This window comes from Erigeron canadensis, chromosome 1 (genome assembly GCF_010389155.1).
Source record: "Erigeron canadensis isolate Cc75 chromosome 1, C_canadensis_v1, whole genome shotgun sequence".
NCBI lineage: Eukaryota > Viridiplantae > Streptophyta > Magnoliopsida > Asterales > Asteraceae > Erigeron > Erigeron canadensis.
The window spans coordinates 28,920,506-28,942,206 of NC_057761.1; the positions used below are offsets into that span (position 1 = coordinate 28,920,506).

Here is a 21,701-nt window from a genome sequence, read left to right on the forward strand (position 1 = left end):
CCCACAAACACCTTTTACCCACAATAATAATATAACCATCCTTCTTACAAACAACCAAATAACTTCCCGACTAATTTTTGCCAAACCAATTCATCATCCATCCAATTTTTGTCATCTACCTCCATCATTCACCATCCTTCTCTACAAACACCAAATGATGGATACCCTTCACCTTATCACTCACAACAATACCCTTCCTACAAACATCCTCCATGTCATCACAAATCACCTATGGATACCATTGTTGTGGATGGTCTAAGAGGCTACCCAATGGAGTGCATTAATCCACCTAAGACTAGTCTCTGTCAGCGTCACATCAGCAAAAAACACTCCAAGGACTAATCCCCCCCCCCCCTAAAATGCACCAAATGGACTCATCTATCAAAGACTAGTCTTGGACCCACCAATTATTTAATTCTACCCATTTATCCAAACTTTACACTTTTAACCCTTTAAAGTTATAACAAACTAAAACATACACAAATAAAAAACACTTTATTCACACATAAAAAACATTACACAATTTGATAAGAAAATAAACATTACAGTCTTTGAAACATTGCAAAATTTATTTTAAAATAAAGCAAGAACACGCATAAAACATTACACCCTTTATTTCTTCATCGCATAAACTGCTTTGGCTCTTATGATAAAATGGTTCAAGGTGATAACTGCACAAGCTAGTTGTTGCACAGCAACTTGTATCTTGTCGATCTTCACCTGCAAATACGTAAAGTATTGACACTCAAATCGGTACAATACCCAGTTTGTAAATAATCAATTTGTTCAAGTTTTTATTTATTTCATTTCCTTTTGAACCTTTTCAAATAAAAAATATTTTTCAATCTATTATTTGTTAAAACAGAACAACCCATCTACTCGGGTTCACATCGGGCTTCATGACAGAACTCCAAACGGAGTGCTCTCACGCTTGAAGGATTCACTCCAAGGACGACTTAAGGGTTGGAGATAGCCTATGATCACCACATTCTAGGCTAGTTGTAGCCTATATTTTAACCGTCATTAATTAGTTCTTTTCATGACACTTTAATATCATCGCGTTTTAATTTCTATGTTAATACTTTTTGACGTTGTGGGCCGGTCTTATGGATCTCTCATTCAATTCTTTCACTACTGTGGATAGTAAGCAACCAAAAAAGTTAGTATTAAAACTGTGATTTAATACTTTCACCAGTCCAACTATACGGATGGTGTGGAGTGGACGTCATAAATCGTTGCCTAGCTATTGATGCGAAAATAACCTAGCTATTCATGGCATATCAATAAAAGGACATTACATATATTTTTAATATACAGGATAAAAGGGACCATGTCAAAGCATGAATAATAACTTTCCATATGCATAGTTTTGTGTATACATATACTCCATAATCAATGCATTGAGGGGGTAAATGGTTGTCATGTTATAATGGACTGAATTATCATTAATTATCTGTGTATGAATGGGAAGGTTCAAAGGAAGAAGGCAAACAAAAGTTGTAGAGTATATCCTACAAGTAATGTTTTATAATTAAAACTAATCGATCCTGCAACATTGAATCATCCATTAGTTCTGTTGAATTTGTAAGAAAGACAATTGCAGTTGAAAATTTTAAGAGTGGAAAATTTCACCCGTAAAAAGTGAAGTAACTCCCAATGCCGTCTTTCACGGGTTTTGGGTCCTAATACCATCTTTGGCGGTATATGGGGGAAGTTAGGATGTAGACAGCCTTACCCCAACCAAAAGTAGAGAGGCTGCTTCCAGGTTCTACCAAAAGTAGAAAAGGAACTCCTCAATCTTTTTTATTCAAAAAATTAGATTACCAATTGAATTTATATTTATTTTTTATCTGTAAGCATTGTAAATTATTGCCTATTTTGACCCATATTAAAGAATGACCAATATCAACCAGAGCCAACTTTGCCCAATACGTGTATATTGCCCACCTCTGGTTTAAAAATTTACTTGGACATAGTTTATGTAGCTATAAACTTATAGTTCAAGTGTAATGCGCATCATCCGAATATTATATTGTTTGATGAATTATGAATAGATATATAATTCACCAGACCATTAAAGAAATTAAACTTCATCTTGCCCCTCACTAATATGAGACCTCAAACTAAAACTCTGATATCTCAGCACTGCCTATAGCATATAAATTAACTGTTATATAAGAGTAAACATTATCAGTAAGATAACAGCAAAAGATTACGTATTAAATAATACCCGCAGCAAGTGCCATGTATTGTACCTATTAATGTAGAAAAATTGTTAGGAAGTCGAATCAAGCAACTTTAATTAATAATACTTTATTGTAATCCAAAGGAACAGAATGCACACCAGATTTAATCTTGTTTTTGATCTATTTACAAAGCCATGATCCAGAAGACCCAATAAGTCATGAAAGATTGATGTATCCAAAACCATGGTCAATGTCTACGGTTTCACCCATTAAAAGCAGTCTCACATTGTACAGCAAATAGTACGAATCGGCCATGAAAATTCTAGATTCAAAATTAGAAGAAGTGGCAAGATGGTAGGGTCGGTCACTCGGGTGGGTTGCTTAATGGATCGAAAGCAAATACCAGAGTGATCGACTTGAGACTGATAATCTTTCACACGGTGAGTCGGGAACAAGTTTACTTTTGTCACCCCTTTGTAACGTTTAACAACCACTCTTGATGTCGACGCTATTAAGCTATTCAAATATCTTTGGTTTACTCATGGAAACTGTACTGTTAGATAAATTGGCCCGTGGGTCGACTTGTAACCCTCATTGAATAATTACTTCCCCTATTGTAAAATTAAGCTCTGGCAACTTGCTATATAATAAGCCAATGTCGTAAAAAGAAATCTAGCTACTATACAATTCCATATTGGTATAATGGTACGCATACTTGAGAGTTTGCTAGGAACTTCTTGTGTGAAATGCATGGTTATATGATTATGTAATTTTAACCATGAATAAACCAAAAACTACATCGACATTGACCGGTATATGTTCATGGTATAGTATTAAATTTTCACTAACCATTTGAATTGCTCAAGGGACATGTAATAGGTTAGTCATTACTTTTATGCCTAGGGCCCTATGCATGGTTTTGGATTCCAAAAGAACTCGATTTTGAAACACGATTCAAATAGAACGGCTTCAACGTATTTGTCGATGTCTCGGGATGTGCTGTGGGTGAATTACAAGTGACTGGAAAAGAAAGGGTATGGATCTGATGGTATCGGAGCAGCCATGTCGGGACCTGCCAAGGTAGATCTGTCAAAAACATTTCTTGATTTTTTCAAGATTGAACCGAAAGAAGTGAGGCCTATGTTCTGAAAGGAGAGCTTCATGTGTTGTTTTCCTATTCGAATTACCTGGAGCAAAGAAAAAGCTACCATGTCCCTCTAACAACATTTGAGGTGTCGTCCTATTGTAAACAAAAAAATTTTAGTTATCATTTTAAGCTACTTAATGATATTTTACTATTTTGCTTAGATGGTGTTCATAACAAAATATCAAACATCGCATAAAGTTGCATAAAATAATATCTAAAACTCTTGTTCACAAATCGACACCTCATATGTCGATAGAAGAGACACTGTAGCTTTATTTATGCTCCAAATCAATGAAGTCTTTCGATTAGGGAGATAACACATCAAGCTTTTCCTTCAAAATAAAGGCTCTAGCTTATTAATTCCGGTTCTAACTTGAAACTTTCTAAAAACCTTTTAGACATCTCCACCTTACCTGGTCCCGGCATGATGTTGCGCTTCTGATCACAATCAAGACCCCTTTTTAACCGTCACTTGTAGCTCACTCGCTACACATCGAGAGACATTGAGAACGACGTTGAAGCCTTTCTCATTGAGTAGTCAAATAACAATTATCCTATATCAAAGTAGCAAAATAACAATCGATTAAGTAGCCAAATAACGGTTATCCCGAGTAGAGTAGCAAAAGGTAAGAGGCAACTCATTTTAAAGATGCTAGTCATAAAATTGGGGGACATCGACACACGGGACACAACAAGTTCCTCTTTTCGATCTCCAATTCCATCTTAAGATTCAAGTAAAAAACAACACTTGTAGTTTCCCTTTCAGTAAAAATATTTTCACCTCATTCGGATCGAATATAAAGTTCTTTTAAAAATTTCAACTTCATGTCAACTTTAGTTGGTAGAGTGATTGTTGCTCCCTCCCCACTCACCTTTAAGTCTCTTCCATTCACATTCATGTCTACCTCACCAGTCCAGCATCCGGAGACATTGAGAAAGACATTAAAGCCTTTCTTAGTGAACTCTGTGTGGAAATCAAGCTCTTTTTGGATTACATGCTTGAATTGTCTTTTTGCTGACTACAAGCAATGGTGAGCAACAAATCTATTGAGTAAATATTTTAGTTCATGTGAATTTATTTAAATCAACATATTCACTGCTCACCATTAGTTTGCTCGCAATCAACAGAAAGACAATTCAGGAATGGTATGTAATCTAAAAAGAGCTTGACTTCGGCACAGAGTTCACTAAGAAATTAAGTCTTTAATGTCTTTCTCAATGTGTCCGGTTGTTCGGCTAGTGAGCTAAACGTAACTGTGAATGAAAGTAATTTAATGGTGGGTGGAGAGGGAACGACAATGGCTCCACCAGCTAAATCTGACATGAAGTTGAAATTTCCAAAGAACTTCAAATTCAATCCGGATGAGGTGAAAGTATTTTTTTGGAGGGGGAACTACAAGTGTTGCTTCCTTACTTCAAGCTCAAGATGGACTTGGAGAAAAGAGGTACTTTTATCCGGTGATTCAAATGAGTTGCGTCTTTGAAATGAGCCGCCTCTTATCTTTTGCTACTTTATTATGATGATTCAAATTCAGCATAAGAGTTATTTGGCTACTCGATCGATCTATGATTCTTATTTTGGTAATTTGATTTAGGATATTTGTTATTTGGCTACTCAATCAATTTATGATTGTTATTTTGGTACTATAATTTAGGATAATTGTTATGACCACCGAACCAACCACCGATGTGTTACTCGTGTTCTTAAAAATTGAAGGATTTTTAACTTATTCTTTGTGTTTATTGAAATGCTAAGTGTCGCTTTTTACAGGTTTAAGTCTTAATACCTCGACGGTGTAGGGGGTTAAAAACAAAGTAGGTAGACCTTACTTCTACGGCTTTATCTAAATAGAGAGGTTGTTTCTATTTGCTCCCTAAATGTTAGAAAAGATCCTCGAACCTTAATTTTTGCACGGAATAAGAATTGAACACATGTGTTTGTTTCTTTTAAGATTTAGATGCTCCTACTTCAAAATGTTTACTTTGTATTTATCGTTTATTTAATATTCAAAAAGGTAAATAAATTTTTCGTATATGTATCGAGTTTTTGATTTGTTGCTAAAACTTTCTGCTGGGTCGAGTTTTTTTTGGACATTCTCGGTTCTGTTGGTAAAACTTTACTGAAGGCAAGTGAGAATGGTCTCTATAGCTAATTTATTAGTTTTTTTCTCCCTTTGATAAGGTTTGCCCATACGTTTCAAAAAGCAATAAAAGATGAATTACATAAATAAAAGTACATACATAAGATAAACATTAAATGAATAAATAAAAAGTGAATGAACATATTCAAAAAATTATCAAGATACAACTAATTGAAGCCATTCAAAAACTATAAGCTATCATTTTTAAAAGTTTATTAGATTTGTACAAAAAAGTTATGAAAACTTTAAAATTATAAACCTATGATGTTATGTAAACAAAACATAAATTTGAAAAAAAGTGAACAGGAAATATTGTTCGAGTTTGTTCATTTATTCACACATCAATTATATTATAAACTAGATTATTGTCCCGCGTAATACGCGAGCAGACATATAAATTAAGGACATCTTATCATTTGATATAAATATTAAATTAATAAATACTTGATTTTATATAGTATTTGATTTGGTGGTGGTGACATGTGGCGACTGTAACGGCGAAAGTGCCAAGAGGTGTAATTATTAATATGAAAAAAAGGGGTACATGAGTAAAAGATATTAAGGTTGTTTAACGCTAAGGGTATTTTGAGTATAAAAAAGTGTCGAATTTGTTAATATAGGGAAAGCCATTTTGCTTTTATAAAGAATTATATATATATATATATATATATATATATATATATATTAAATATTAAACATGGGGCTAATTAGGTAACTTATCTCGACATCATATATTATGTGTGTTTTTCGACATGAATCTTTTTACCATAATTAGAAAGGATATATTTTGACTAATCATATAAAGTGAAAGTATTAATGTCGTCATTTAAGAAAGATAAAATAATTAAATTTGATCTAATGGTTCTAAATCAAAGTTGAAAAAATCAAATACTATATAAAATCAAGTATTTTTTAATTTAATATTTATATCAAATGATAAGATGTCATTAATTTATATGTCTGCTCGCGTATTACGCGGGACAATAATCTAGTATAATAATATATTAAAAAAATAATATTAATAATTATTCTATTAGATATATAAATATTAGCTACTATTTTTGATTTCTTGATTAAAATTATTGGATAAAAAGTGTAAATTTGTGATGGAAAACCAAAAAGTGTAAATTAAATTTAAAGGGGTATATATATCTATACAACTAATAAAACAATAAGAATCCTAACTTTATAAAGCCATCCAACTCAACTTAAAAATATTTTTAGACTTTACTACGTAGGAATTTTCTTACGTGTCGCCTCCATATTTTTTTTGAATATTTATATACAATATAAAAAAATAATAATATAAATATATTTTAAAAATATTTTTAGACTTGCCACGTAAAAATTTTCTCACGTGTCGCCTCCATATTTTTTTCGAATATTTATATACAATATAATAAAATAACAATATAAATATATTTTATATAATAAAATAAAATATATTATTATCAAATAAAATCTAGACAAAGATATTATTGTATCTTACGAAACTTGACAGTGTATACTCAATTATATTTATTGATATAGTATGTTAAATAACCTACACCTAAATATATAAAATCCTTCGAAATCAAAATCTAAAGAAGCCAAATCAAATGGTTTGTAATACCAGCCGTAAAAAAAAAGTCTACATAGGAGGATTGTTAATGTTAACATAATATATTATATTATATAATATAATATAATAACAAGTTTTAGAAGCATGTACGTATTCTTTTTCGTGATTTCATCTCTTTTAATTGATGATTTTATGAATTTGAGTTCCATATAATTATTTTGGTCCTCATTTTTAAAGTGAAACTTTAAATGTATGTTTTCATTCCTTGGCAAAGTGCACCTTTTGTTATATTGTTTAAACGAATGTTAGTATTAGTTAATAATGTGGCAAGGGTGATGCACCATTTTGTAGTAAATTAAGAGTAGTCTAGATCGGGGCCAATTTAGATCCATGAAACACACGAAAAGAAAATATGTCTCGCTGTTTAGATCAAAGCATCGAGAAAAAACAAGAGCCTGATAATTATATTATATCTAACATTTTTCATTACGAATAATTTATTTTTATTTTTTTATATTTTAAATGGTTTTTTCTGTTATTTATTTATAATTTTCTGACAATGTCTATGTGTTCCTTTAATTCTTTTTATCCAAATAGTTTAAAATGTGACAACGGCATTCTTAAGTGATGAGATTTTTGGATTTTACAACCTTCTCTAACAATGTTATGTGTTTAAGGTGAATTTGAGTTTTTAAGATTGTTGCAACATGATAATATTTTTTTTTCATTTTTAATTCAAAATAACTTTTTTGTTAATAATATGTTTTTTTAATATATTATAATTAATCTAAAATGTCATGAGTTTTTATTGTATCATAATTATAATATGTGTTTTAAGAGGTAATCATGAATTTTTATTGTATCTTGAACTACAACAGCCGCACATCGTGCGGGTAAAAAAACCTATATATATATATATATATATATATATATATATATATATATTAAAACAGTAGGAATCATAGCCTTCTAAAGCCTTCTTTCAAGCTAAGCTAACTTTAAACGTTGACACATATGATTTATCCTACGTGGCATTTTCACACTTTTTTATAATATTTATTTTATAACCTCTATATCTCCTCAAACTAATCTAACTTATTTTATTAATTAATATAAAATATTAAATCAAAACTATATACACAAGATTAAAAATCAAAAATCAAAACCCATATTGTACAATAAAAAGACGTCCACGTCTATAATTTTGGCAATGATATTTTACAAACATAATATTATTTAAAATATATAAAATTTTGAAGACTCATATCAATTTTAGAATTTATTTAAAAATATTATTAGATTATATAAAATAAAACAATCATGTTGTTTCTCTCCTTCGTTCTCTTGGCCAAAACACATAAAATAAAGCAATTAAAATTGGTTGTTATCTAGGCATAAAACAAAGTCTATTATATAATGATAATAATAGTTATTTAGAGTTTTACAAATGATTTTCTTGATTGACATAGATAAAAATACTTTATTTCTTAGTTATGTTTAAGATTATTTTTTTCAGTCATTACATAAAGTATTTTCTTTATCTCTTAAACATAACTGAAAACAAAAATTATATGACTTTCTCTTATTTATCTTATTGTTTTTTTTTTACCTTTTTGTATTGTATTTATGTATATTTTATATGACTATATTGTTGTCATGCTTAGTTTTTTGCTTTGTAGATATATATTATTATTAAGTTTGATGAATAGATAACATGTTACATTATCTATTTACATTTGATTTATTTTTACACAAATGGTGTTGTTCATGATATCAAAATATCTTAGGGTAAATGTTCTCAAAAGAAGTGTTCAATAACTATGGTAGGTTGAGTGATTGTAATATTGACATGTCAGAAAAGTCAAAAGATGACCAGAATTTAACCATGAACTATAACATAATCAATTTCCACATAATAAACTTATAGAATACCTATTTAATAATGTATAAAATAACTTTTTTAACTAGCCGCGCATCGCGCGGGGTAAAATACCTAGTGTATATATATATATATATGTTAACTATTATTTTTGATTTCTTGATTAAAATTATTGGGTAAAAAGTGTAAATTTGTGATGGAAAATCAAAAAGTGTAAATTAAATTTAAAGGGGTAAAGTATGGTGGAGATATATCTATATATATATATTGATATTTTATTATATTATTTACGTACATAATTTAGAGGGGTATATTTTGTCTAGTCATATAAACTATAAGTAGTAATATTGTTATTTAATAAAGATGAAATAATTAAATTTGATCTAATGGTTCTAAATCAAAGATGGAATTCATCTAAGGGTCTTTGTTAATGAATTTAGCACTTTGTTATATATATATATTGGTAGATTGGTAGATGATAGGTTATTTTTACAAAAACATTTTTTATTTGAACAAAAATCCAAAAAACCCGTATCTATCATAATATAGAGTTACGAGAATGAATAATTAACAAATTACTTACTTATGAAGATAATCTAATCCACTTGCTAACACGATGGATGATTGATGATGGCATGTAGAATAGAACTGCGGAAGACAAAATATGGCAAGTAAACTTCAAATAATATTTAGAGTAAATTACACTTTTCGTCCCTGGAGTTGACACGTTTTTCACTTTTCGTCCCTTAAGTGAAAAAATTACAATTTTGACCTTAAGTTGGCATATTTTTTCAATCATCATCCCTCGCAAACGTCGTTAAGTTTCTCCCCATTTTGTACTTTTCTTTTTGGTGCAAAGCTTATGGAATAATAAATGAGGTAGACCATTGGTGTCTTCGTGAGGAGCACGTACACCTAATCCACCAAGGACTTATTTGCGAAAACAAAAATATTGCATTCTTGGAACAAGCTAAATCGTACAGAATTATTGCTCAAAATCCATGTTATGGGTATTTTGAATTTTTCGGCAAGTGTTGAATCTAAATCTTTTGGTTAGGATCCATGCGGAAATTAATTTTGAGAAGTTTGGTGGTGGTTTCGTGGTGTAATTCTAAGAAACGAGTGAGATATCGGCATTTTAAGTTTTTCAGCGAATTTTCCGACAAAAGTCAGCCGGAGAAGATGAAGATGATAACAACAGAAAAGTAAATTTCAGTTTTCGTCCCTGAACTTGTCATTGTTTGCAGTTTCAGTCCCTCACATGTGTTGCACATGTCCGACTTAACGGCTGAAACTTAACGACGTTTAGCGAGGGACGATGATTGAAAAAATCTGCCAACTTTAAGGTCAAAATTGTAATTTTTTCACTTAAGGGACAAAAAGTAAAAAACGTGTCAACTTTAGGGACGAAAAATGTAATTTACTCTAATATTTAATATTAGTTAACAACTATACCTTATGAATGATATAAAATCAAACCTGTCGGACCAGTTTTTGCGTCTAGTTTGTGGTATGGTTAAACTTTAAACTCGACAGTTTGAGGGTGGAAGCTTTAATGATATGGTAGAAGAAGAAAAAGAAGAAAACAACAAAATTTTTATATCTATGGTGTACTAACTTCTATTTTGAATCGGTATTAACCGGGTAGTCAAACTCAAATCGGGCGGTATTTGAGTTGTGTTGAACCGGTTAAAGTTGGTCAAACCATCTGAAAACTGTCAATTTTTTGCCGGAATCCTTTGTTGTAATGCTAGTGACGGTTAGTGGTGGTTGACATTGTGGGTTTGGATGGTATTCTATCAAGATTCAAAATTTAATTTGAACCTTTTTAAGAAAAGAAAAAAAAAACAACCGGAAACTAGGAAGCTTCTATTTTGTTTGGATGAAGTTGGTTTGAAGTAGTATTACAGCCTTAAGGGTTGTATTTAACGTGCATAAAAAAACTTGTACCTTCCATATTAAAAGTCTGCCCCCTGATTTTCATACTAAATGTACAAACAATTTATACACCTTAAACACAGCCCTAAGAGCTGTATTTAGCAAACCCCTTACACTGTTACCAACTACACAATAAAACTTGATTATGAAAATGAGAAAAAGAAAGTGGTGAAAACTTTTAAAATGAAGTTGTATTAAGTGTAGCTGTACTATCTGTATTACACAGTATCAAGAGCCGTCAAACTTTGTCAAATATAGGTTTACTAAATAAGAAGCATATGGTTCGAATTGGATGAAAGCTTTAGTTTAAACGACACCTGATAAGACGTGGTTCGAATTGAAGCACACGTTGCTTCTATACTAAATTATGAAGATATATACAGTACCCTACTTTTTAAAACATCTTATAATTAAGTCAAAAATTGCTCTCATTCGGTTATTTAGTAAAGTTAATTTAGACAACTATTTTTACTAATAAAAATTCTCTCAATTATCTCGTACAACAGATGCACCCACACATATACACCGAGGGTCGGTACCATAGCAAACTATCGTCGTCCCCCCGTTAGGAACAAATTATATACTCGTAATAAAAGTGCCTCATTAAGCAACAAGCAAGAGCCGTTCTTAATTAAAAAAAAAAAAAAAAAACACCAAGCAAGAATCAGGAAACGACGACGACTCCAAAGGCAAAGTTAAAATATGTTCCATTCCGAATAAAAAGTTTGCACATATGTAGCAATCCAAATGAAACAGAAGTACTCAACGAAATGTAGTTAAAAGGTAAATTGACTTATTGGCTAATTGCATTGTGATCAAGCTGTAATTATCTAAAACCTTATAAAAGCTCTATAAAACTTCTTTGGTTCCGTGTGATCTGCATTCTCTTCGTGCAAACAGATTGATCAAACCTAAAACAATAGATGGTTGACCATTTGAACTTACCACTCGATCGACAGACTAAAATCCATTATTTGCTTGGGAAAATCTGACTTGCATCTCTCAAAGTTTCTATCTACTCTTCTAGTGCATATATGTGCAACGACATGTATTAACCGAAATGGCCAAATCCGTGTGAAAGTAATTAGAAAACAAAAACCATCATAGACTATATGATTTACACACAAAATAAAAGACTCTTCAGAGCCGAGAAAAATTCAGAAACACCCAATCCTCATACCCGTCCAAACTACAACTGCAACCGCGACACTACCCAAATGGCCCGTCAGTGAGAGAAATATCCGAGCGATCTTTATTTCCCTGAATGTAATAAGTTGCAATTACAAATATTAAATGTACTGGATTTAAACTTCACAAAACTTTTGTAGAGTCGTGCTATAAAAAAACAAGTTACTTTACTTTCTAAAAGAAACAGAAATCGAAAGGAAAAGGGAAAGCTTAGCTTTAATTGTTACATTTTAGGCATATTGTTTAGGACAAGGTTTTAAGAACTTATAAAATTAATGTCTTGATTATCTTTGTACAAGAAACATGATTAGTGGCGATGGACAAATATGCCTTAGGATTTTACATTATAAAATATGAAAGAAAAAAAATCTTGCACTAGCTTGGAGTTAATTTGTAACATAATAATATCAGTTTTTAATTTCGAGGTGTAGTATCTGCATTTACTTGATGATTGCTCATTATATAGTAAAAGTTAAGGATTATACCTTTACAAATTTGTTGACATCCACCCACAGTAGCAACATCCCCTGAAATAATCATACGAACAAAAAGATTAATGATGCTGAATTGAACATTTATTAATTATTGAATATTGATATAAAAAAATTTGTGTTTTAACTTAATTACCAGAGCTTTGGACGGTAACCAAATGAATGGGGAGCATGTCGGCCCACTCAATAGATGGAATACAATAAGAGAATACACTCCACCACTGGCTCCCTATATAAGGTGGAATAGACTCGATTAGAATTACAAATCAAATTAGGGGCGAGCAAGGTTTTGAGAGAAATATGAATATTATAAACTTACAAGCGCCGGAAGAATGATAAGGGAACTTCTATCATGTTATTAATTTGCAAACAAAAAATAATTGCATTAACATGTTGTCCCTAATTAATTATATACGTCACTAATACATAACATAACCAAATCTTGTATTACATAATAAAATGATACGATAAAAGCGATATAGTTCAAATAATATAAGTAAATAATATAAGTAAGTACTATTACGATATAGTTCAAACAATACTATAAAAACGATATAGTCAATATTTTACAACATAGGTAGCAAAAACTTACAAGATAAGTACCGGATATATACGCAAGTTCTTGAAAAAAAAAAAACTCTTATCAATTGTGACTATCCTAGATATTGATCCATTTTTTCTTGAAGGAACATGTTGGGTAACTAAATTCGTTACAAAAAAAAAGTCAGGAAAGTTGTATTTAATGCAATATAGATTTTTAAAAAATTGATTTTATATACAAAAACTATCTTGTGCATTCGAAGTTTGACACTTCTTGTGTAAGTATGTTTCTAATATAATTAGTATTTATGAAAACACTATGATATGGTGAAAAAAATACATACAATCAATTAAAGAAAATAACCAAAAATAGAGAAAGAAACTTGTGTTTATGATTGAGAAGGAATCAAAAGATATACGTATGAAGTGATGCTGTGATGTGATTATGTGAATGTCCATTGGAGGGGGCTAGACCCAAAATAATGGTCATGGGCTAATTATAATCTATTGTTATTAGGCTATTGGAGGGGGTTGGCCAACCCCGTCCTCCTATTCCCTCCACCTCTGCGACACATCAATTAAATGACCGGTTATTTGAACAAAAGTCCAAAATGTAACATAATAAAGTTACAAAAATGGATAATTAACAACTTACTTATGAAGATAGTCTATTCCACTTGCTAAAACGAATAATGATTGATTGAATATGAAATGGAACTGAGAAACACAAAGTATAGCAAGTAAATTTCACATAATATTTAATATTAGTTAAGATTTGTACATTTTTGAATGATTTAAACTGAACATGTTGGACTAATATATTTTTGCCGGCTGGTTTGTAACTTTGTGGTATGTTTAAACTCGGCCGTTTGAGAATAGAAGCTTTAGTGATATAGTAGTACAAGAAGAAGAAGAAAACAACGAAATTTTTAAATCTATGTTGTGCTAATTTCTGATTGTTAATTAACCCGTATTAACAGGGTGGTTAGACCCGAACCGGCCGGTATTCGAGTCGTTTTGAGCCGGTCAAAGTTTCGCCGGAATCCTTTGTTGTAATGTTAGTGACGGTTAGTGGTGGTTAACATTGTGGGTATGGATGGATTTCTATCAAGATTCAAAATTTAATTCGAACCTTTGTAAGCAAGAAATAAAAACAAGAAACTTAGTAAGCTTCTAATTTGTTAGGATGGTGTTGGTTTGAAGTAGTACTAGCGACTACACACTTGATTATGAAAATGAGAATATAAAAGTGGTGAAGACTTTTATAATGAAGTTGTATTAAATGGAGCTGTAGTACTATCTGTATTACACAGTATGAGTGACTTCTTTTGATAGTAAATTTGCATTTCGCATTAAAAGAAACGACAACTACCAAATGAAAACAATTTGGTATGGCGAATGCTTTCCACACACCTCCTTTTTTCAAAAAATAGAGTGGTCCTTCAGTTCTTCTCTTTCCTATTAACGTTTCTTTACTTTTCATCTTACTTATTTTACCTGGATTCCTCTCTCCAACTTAACTTTCTTCTCAAAACATATCTTAGGCTATGAACATGAACAAATCGACAACAACATCACTTCCGATCAGATTGATGGCAAAAAATCTACCTTATCATCGACGGCATCATCACTTCTGATCAGATTGACAACATCACCTCACTTCTTCTCCTATCAGATCCAAATGTTTCCGATCTGCGTTTTTAGATATACTTTAGATCTACACTTTTTCTGATCAAATCGACGGCAACAATCATCATTGTTGGATCCACCATGGTTTATGGCTGGACTTGATGTTGGGAAAGACGCTGGGTACAATGGTGGCGCTCCGGCGGGTATGGCGGTGGTCCACCATGGTTTCCCTTACCATCTATAGTGGTGGTCCACCATGATTTTAAGAAAATCTGGAGGATATAATTTCTACTCGTAATAGATAATTTAAGGTCTAGTTACTTGTGTAGTTTTAGTGTGCATTTCATATCTGTGGTCCTTTTCTTTGCCTAGAAGAAATAATTACCAATTTTTTTTCATTTATCAATGTTTTTATATTGTGGTCCAACATCTATGTGATGTTTGATGGGGGTGTGCTGAAATGTATTTGCTGGTTCGTTGATAGCATTAGATTATGGGCTAAAGTCACCATTATGTTAACTAATAAGCATAACTAACAACGATATACAATATATTTCTTTTAATAATAGCGGCTGCTTATATATATATAAATATTAAAACAATAGGAATTCTAATTTTTTAAAACCCTCTTTAATTTAAAATTATTTTTAAAATTTACCATAATTTTCCACAATATTTATTTATTTATATAAATATTAAAACAATAAGAATCCTAGCTTTTTAAAATCTTCTTTAATTTAACACTATTTTTAAAATTTGCCACATATGATTTTATCATATGTGTCATCTCTATAATTTTCCACAATATTTATTAATTATGCAATAAAATATATTAAATATATATTGGTATGTAAAAAATAAAATTATGAAATTAATAAAATTGATTTTGTTTCCTAAAAATCAACATTAGTTTCATATATAGATTACATAATTGTGTCGACACATCACACCATTGTCATATTTTTTTTTAAAATTGGTTTTTATTTCATTTTCAAATTCTTTTCGACTTTCAATATGAAAAGTAATTGGGTTGTTAAATTTTATGTGCTTTATACATCATTATATTTCTCAAAAAATTTATATGCTTTAATGTATTATTATATATTAGTTCATGTTCATTTTTATTCTTTTTACGTTGGTTATTTTAAATAGCTATACATCGTGCGGGTAAAAAACCTAGTATATATATATATATATAATTTGTATGAGGCCCCTCACGTTTGTTTTCTTTGGAAATCTTCACTAAAAGTAAAGTATAAAGGATAGTCTCTATCACTCTATGACTGGTGTATTTTACTATCAATACTTATATCCCGACCAATAATATTCTACTAAAGGAATGTATAAAATTAGTGTATGAAAATAACATATTACATATTTACATAGACACAAATTAATGTAAACATGATAGAAACAAAACTAATAAAAATATGGACTATAATATATTACTGTACTATTTAAAATAATATACTTATCAATTTGGCAACAATGTTCAAAAAAAATTTCAATGTTCAAAATGCAATGTGGCAACAGCTTTTACTAACGAAATTAACTGTGTACTCAACTACTCATGCTATTTACAGCTTAACGAAATTAACTGTACACTTATCAATTAAGCTTTACAAAGAATGGCAACGGCTTCACAAACAAAAAGAAAGGGACAAGTCATACTATTTACAGCTTTACAAAACTAAATGAAATGTGGAGTGCACTTGAGGTGCACATTGATAAGAACAAGTCATGCTATTTACCAGATTTAGCTTCAACAATCTTTAAACCTCTTTATCAATATATCTATAGCATTTTTTTGAATTAGAGTCGTTAGGTCAACAATAGTTATTGTTTTAAACTTTTTATTTATTTCATTTCATTTTGAATCTTTTCAAATAAAAAATACTTTTTAATCTTTTCAAGTAAAATTTAGTGGAAACTCTATTGTAAGATAATTTGGAGTGTGTGAACTTGAAACCTCGATGTACCACTTTCTCTTGTAGAATTTAGTTCTAGCAACTTCTTGCTATAGATGATGGATAAGTGAATGTCGTTAAAAGAAATAAATTCTACTCAAATGATACAATTCCACGTTGTGAATCGCTTGGAAATTGTTGTGTAATACATGATTGCATTATATAAAAACTAGCTCGGTATCTATGCAATGCGACACGATAATTTACAACTAACGTTGCTCAATAGGCGTAGTAAGTTAAAGCAATGGGTTGAGGCCATCATAAATTCTAGGGCCCACACAAATTTTAAACTGTTGGTCTTGGTATCATGAGGCTTTAACTTATGTATAGGATTGGGTTTGTTAATAAACTGATTCATTAGAGTGTTTGATATTGGTTTTAGAGTTATGAGACTTTTATATAGTAATACCAATATATATAATTGAATTTTATTATGACTGCCTTTTGTTTTTCGATTTTGTTTAAAAATTTTGGAAATATTTTTTAAAATGTTGAATAACTAGTTTGTTTGAAAGGTTTATGATAGTCAATTTAAACTTAATAATTGTTATACTTCACCAATTAAAATATAAGATTTTGTAACATGCACTACACTGTTTACAATGCATGAGATGTTGTGACGGCGGTGACACTCGTCTTTCACAAGTTAAATTTTTATTTTTCTGAGTTTAAATAGTTGAAGTATAACAATTATTAAGTTACTCATCCATCCAAAATCTTATATTTTAATTGGTGATATATGTTTGCGCATGTTACAAAAACCAATAAGCTAGTGAGCAAGTTACAAACACATGTAGTGCACAGACTCTTTTGTTGCATATATGGGCACATGTAGTGCACAGACTCTTAATTAAATTTCCGTTTTAGATAAGAAAATTACCATTAAATGCTTACAGTCTTTTCAAAAAGTTGCAAAGAAATTAACCTAAACTATTCTCTAACAAAAAAAAAAAAAAACTAGTGGAATCTATTGTAAGATTACAATAATTTAGTGTGTGTGGAACCTCGATGTAATAAACTAATAACTATAAAATTTAGTTCTAGCAACTTCTTGCTATAGATGATAGATAAATGAACGTTGTTAAAAGAAATCAATTCTACTCAAATGATACAATTCCCCAATGCTTGAGAGTTTGCTTGGAAATTGTTGTTGTGTAACACATCTTTTGGCAATAAACTTATCAGAAATGTAGACAAGGACATGTAGTGCACTGACTCTTCTCTGTTGCATAGATAGGCACATGTAGTGCACAGACTCTTAATTAAATATTTCTGTTTTACTTAAGAAAACTACCATTAAATGCTTACAGTCTTTTCAAAAAGTTGCAAAGGAATTGACCTAAACTATTCTTTAAATATAATAAAAATATAGAAATACGTACTCATACAAAATTGAAGATACATAAATATTAAAACATGTATGTAAAAAAATGTTTTATGGATTCAACCTATCCCAAAGCAATTGATTACAATTAAATGTGTCATCACTTGTTATTCCACGACCACATATCCCAGAGTGATCTCAACACGAAGATGTTTTTCTGGAAGTAAGCTAGCTACTGTAACTCCATATCAAATGCTACTTGTAAACTAAAACAAAAGGGAAAGAAGAAACAAATCCATCATCCATGAGGATGTATAAGCAATCAAAAATGAATTACTATTATTTTAGATAATGGTCTAATAGTGTAAACTAATATTAAAGGTTAATGGGAATTTAATTCATTAGGGGTATTTTGGTCAATTCGTATGTCTCATTATGGTAAACTTTTAACATGAGCTTATAATTTTTATATATATTTTTTTTGAAAGGTGAAATTCGCTTGAAACTTCGTGACGCGATTCGACAGCGACAGGTCTAACATACGTTTTCTTAATCAAGTCCGCACTAAAGAGCTCTCTCGAAGTAGAAATGTCTATTTCAAATACCCAATGGAAAGAAAAACCCCCTACTAATCCGCCCGAAGGCACGACGATTAACAAGGGTAAACCTTGCGCCCTCAGACTTAAATCTGAGTATACCCAAATCAAGCTCTCATAGAAGGACTACTTATATCTCAAAGTTGGTGGAATAAAGATTTGAACCTAAGACTTATAGGTCACCAGGGGAACTCTAAACCACTTCATCAACTTATCATTGATTTATAATTTTTATATAGAATTGAAGTATAGATGATTGCTTATTATATAAAAGTTAAGGATTATACCGTTACCAAGTTATTCACATCTATCCACAGTAGCCACATCCCCTGAAATAATCATACGAACAAAAAGATTAAGGATGCTAAATTGAACTTTTATTATTGAATATTAATATAGAAAAAAAATTGTGTGCTAACTTAATTACCAAAGCTTTGGACGGTAACCAAATGAATGCCGAGCATGTCGGCCAACTCAATAGATGGAATACAATAATAGAATACAGTCAATACACTCGTTCCCTATATAAGGTGAAATAGACTATATTAGAATTACAAATCAAATTAGAGATTAGAATTACAAATCAAATTAGAGGCGAGCAAGATTTTGAGAGAAATATGAATGTTTTAAAATTTAAACTTACAAGCGCCGGAAGAATGATAAGGGAACTTCTATCCTGTAATTAATTAGCAAACAAAAAATAATTGCATTAACATGTCGTCCCTAATTAATTTTATACGTCACTGATACATAACAGAACCAAATCTTGTATTATTATATGGAGTTAATTAATACTCGTAATAAACATTTACCAATTAATAGGTAACTTTTTACAAATGATTTTTGTTGACTGTTATCCACCTTTATAGATGCATGCATAGTTCATCCGACCCACTTCATTATTATGTGTGGTTGGTGTCGTTTTTTTAATAAAAGTTAATTTTTTTTTTTTGAAAAAAGTTCATTCTTAATTAAAGTTGACACCGGAAACTTAATGGGTAAATAAGATAGTGGGTAATCTTATTGTTAAAACAAATACTACTCTGAATGATTAGCGCACGCCAAAATAATCTATCAAAAGAAATGGTACTTTTTTTGAAAAGTATGAATCTAATCAAAAGAAGTGGTACTAATATCACTTCCTATAATATATGTATATGTATATGTATATATATATATGACATATACGTACTTAATTGACCATTGAGAAAAGATCGTAACAAGTATCTAACACTATAGCTTATCGGTAGGGGTAATTTCATGAGCTACGATTACAATAAATGGAAACTAGTAACATTGTACCTCTACGAAAATGGTCAAGTAGGTCTGATGCAACAAAATGAACACTGCACTACTTATCCCCCAATAAAATACATCTTTAGTAGAAGACCAACGCTGTTGAAAAGGATTTTTAAGATATTTAGTTAGAAAGATTAATCAATTTCCTTTAGTTAAACATGCACACACTCTCAAAATCTGTATCTATACATATTGCGGGTATGATCAACCAACTATAACAATGCTTTAAAGTATAGCTAAAGTCTTTGATGTCAAATTTCAACTTGAATTTAGGTCTATTTGTATGTTATAACAGCATGTATGGATTTCACATTACATAATTCTATCATCCAGATAACATTGTGTATGGAGGTCACTATATTTTTCATGTTTCATTATATAGTTTATTATATTGTTTTGAAAAAATCCGCACATCGTGTGGGTCAAATACCCGCAAATGATTAATCCTCCTAAAACCTTCAAAATCTTGACATGTGGATTCCACTAATTCTCTAACATAATCTCATTTGTTGATCATGCTACATGTCATAATCTTGTAATTAAGAGGATTTTTAGGTTGATTAGTTATAAAGATTAATCATTTCCCATAGGGAATATAAAGCTTAGGTGTGGAACCCCTTACGTACAAATTTTTTTAATGTTTCTTGATTAATGAATAAATGTTTGGGCCCCCATGAATTTTATGGATTAAAAAACAATATGTGGGTATCCCATATATAGAGAGTTTCCTTATTTTGAGAATCATTTTTTTTATAAGAACCATGAGAACTCTTAAAATATATATTTGTTCACATGTAGCCCACAACTTAACCGAACCTTGCGCACCCGCACTTTTTCACCTGTTTATTCAGTTGTTTGTCTAAGCGAACGATTTCATTAGCCATTATGTCTAATGTTTTATGTGAAACCTTTCCCAGCAGGGCCTTCATACAGTTGTAGTTGTGTTTACCCTGTTGGGTTCCCTTGCTATACCCTAGTTGCCCCCTTATTTCTGTGTCTTGACCGATGATGACAGAATCAACACATTGCGGAATTCTGGTAAATGTACATTTCCCGTTCAGCTCTTCCTTCAGCAGGTGGTGCTCGGCCTCAGCTCTGTTTGTGGTATGGTTCTGATAGTTGAGATGTTCATCGACCCAACATGACACAAACTGCTCTCGATACGGGGACAACCAATTATCTTTCAGGTAGTTGTAGACAGATGGAAAAGCTTCAATTTTTCTTCAACTCTTTCTCGTTTGAGTTAAAGTCGTCAACAGTCCGAGATTCATAGACCCCTTTCCACCAGACCTTAAGCCTTTCAATGGAAACATCTTTCAGCCGCAATGTCGGTTCGCAGTGTTTCGTTATGTTTTGCCATATTTGGAACCTACACAACAGCTGTTTCGCTTCCGGCATAACAACATTCAATGCTCTCATCAGGGCCAGCTCCCTGTCAGTTAGAACGACACGAATGGCAAAGCCTTCAACAAGGGTGGACTTCAGAGATTGTAACGCCCATCGATAATTCGCCTCCTGCTCGTTTACGATAAAAGCATATGCTAAACTGAAGGTCCTGCCCGTTGAAGTCACGCCGACGATCTCAACAAGCGGCATGTTGTACACGTTGGTTTTATACATGGAGTCAATTTCAATAACCCAGGGAAATGCGCGCCATAGGATCATTGATGTTGGATGCATGAAAGAAAGGTTCTCCAACCGTCCATTTTTACTCTTTGAAGTGAACTGGTAAAAGTAGTTTTTCTCCTGCAGCGATAAGAACATAACCTGCGAAAAGTGAACAAGATATAGTAAATAAGTCACTTCCAACAACGT

At 31.2% G+C, this 21,701-nt stretch overlaps 1 long non-coding RNA gene across 1 annotated transcript; it reads right to left on the reverse strand.

Annotated features, from left to right (window-relative positions):
- Window positions 1-11,913: 11,913 nt before the first annotated feature.
- Window positions 11,914-12,888, reverse strand: LOC122586090. The gene is made up of 4 exons (XR_006321872.1): window positions 12,851-12,888; window positions 12,668-12,760; window positions 12,526-12,567; window positions 11,914-12,112 (listed from the first exon to the last, which is right to left on the reverse strand). It is a non-coding gene; the product is annotated as an uncharacterized LOC122586090 (long non-coding RNA).
- Between the last annotated feature and the right edge of the window lie 8,813 nt (window positions 12,889-21,701).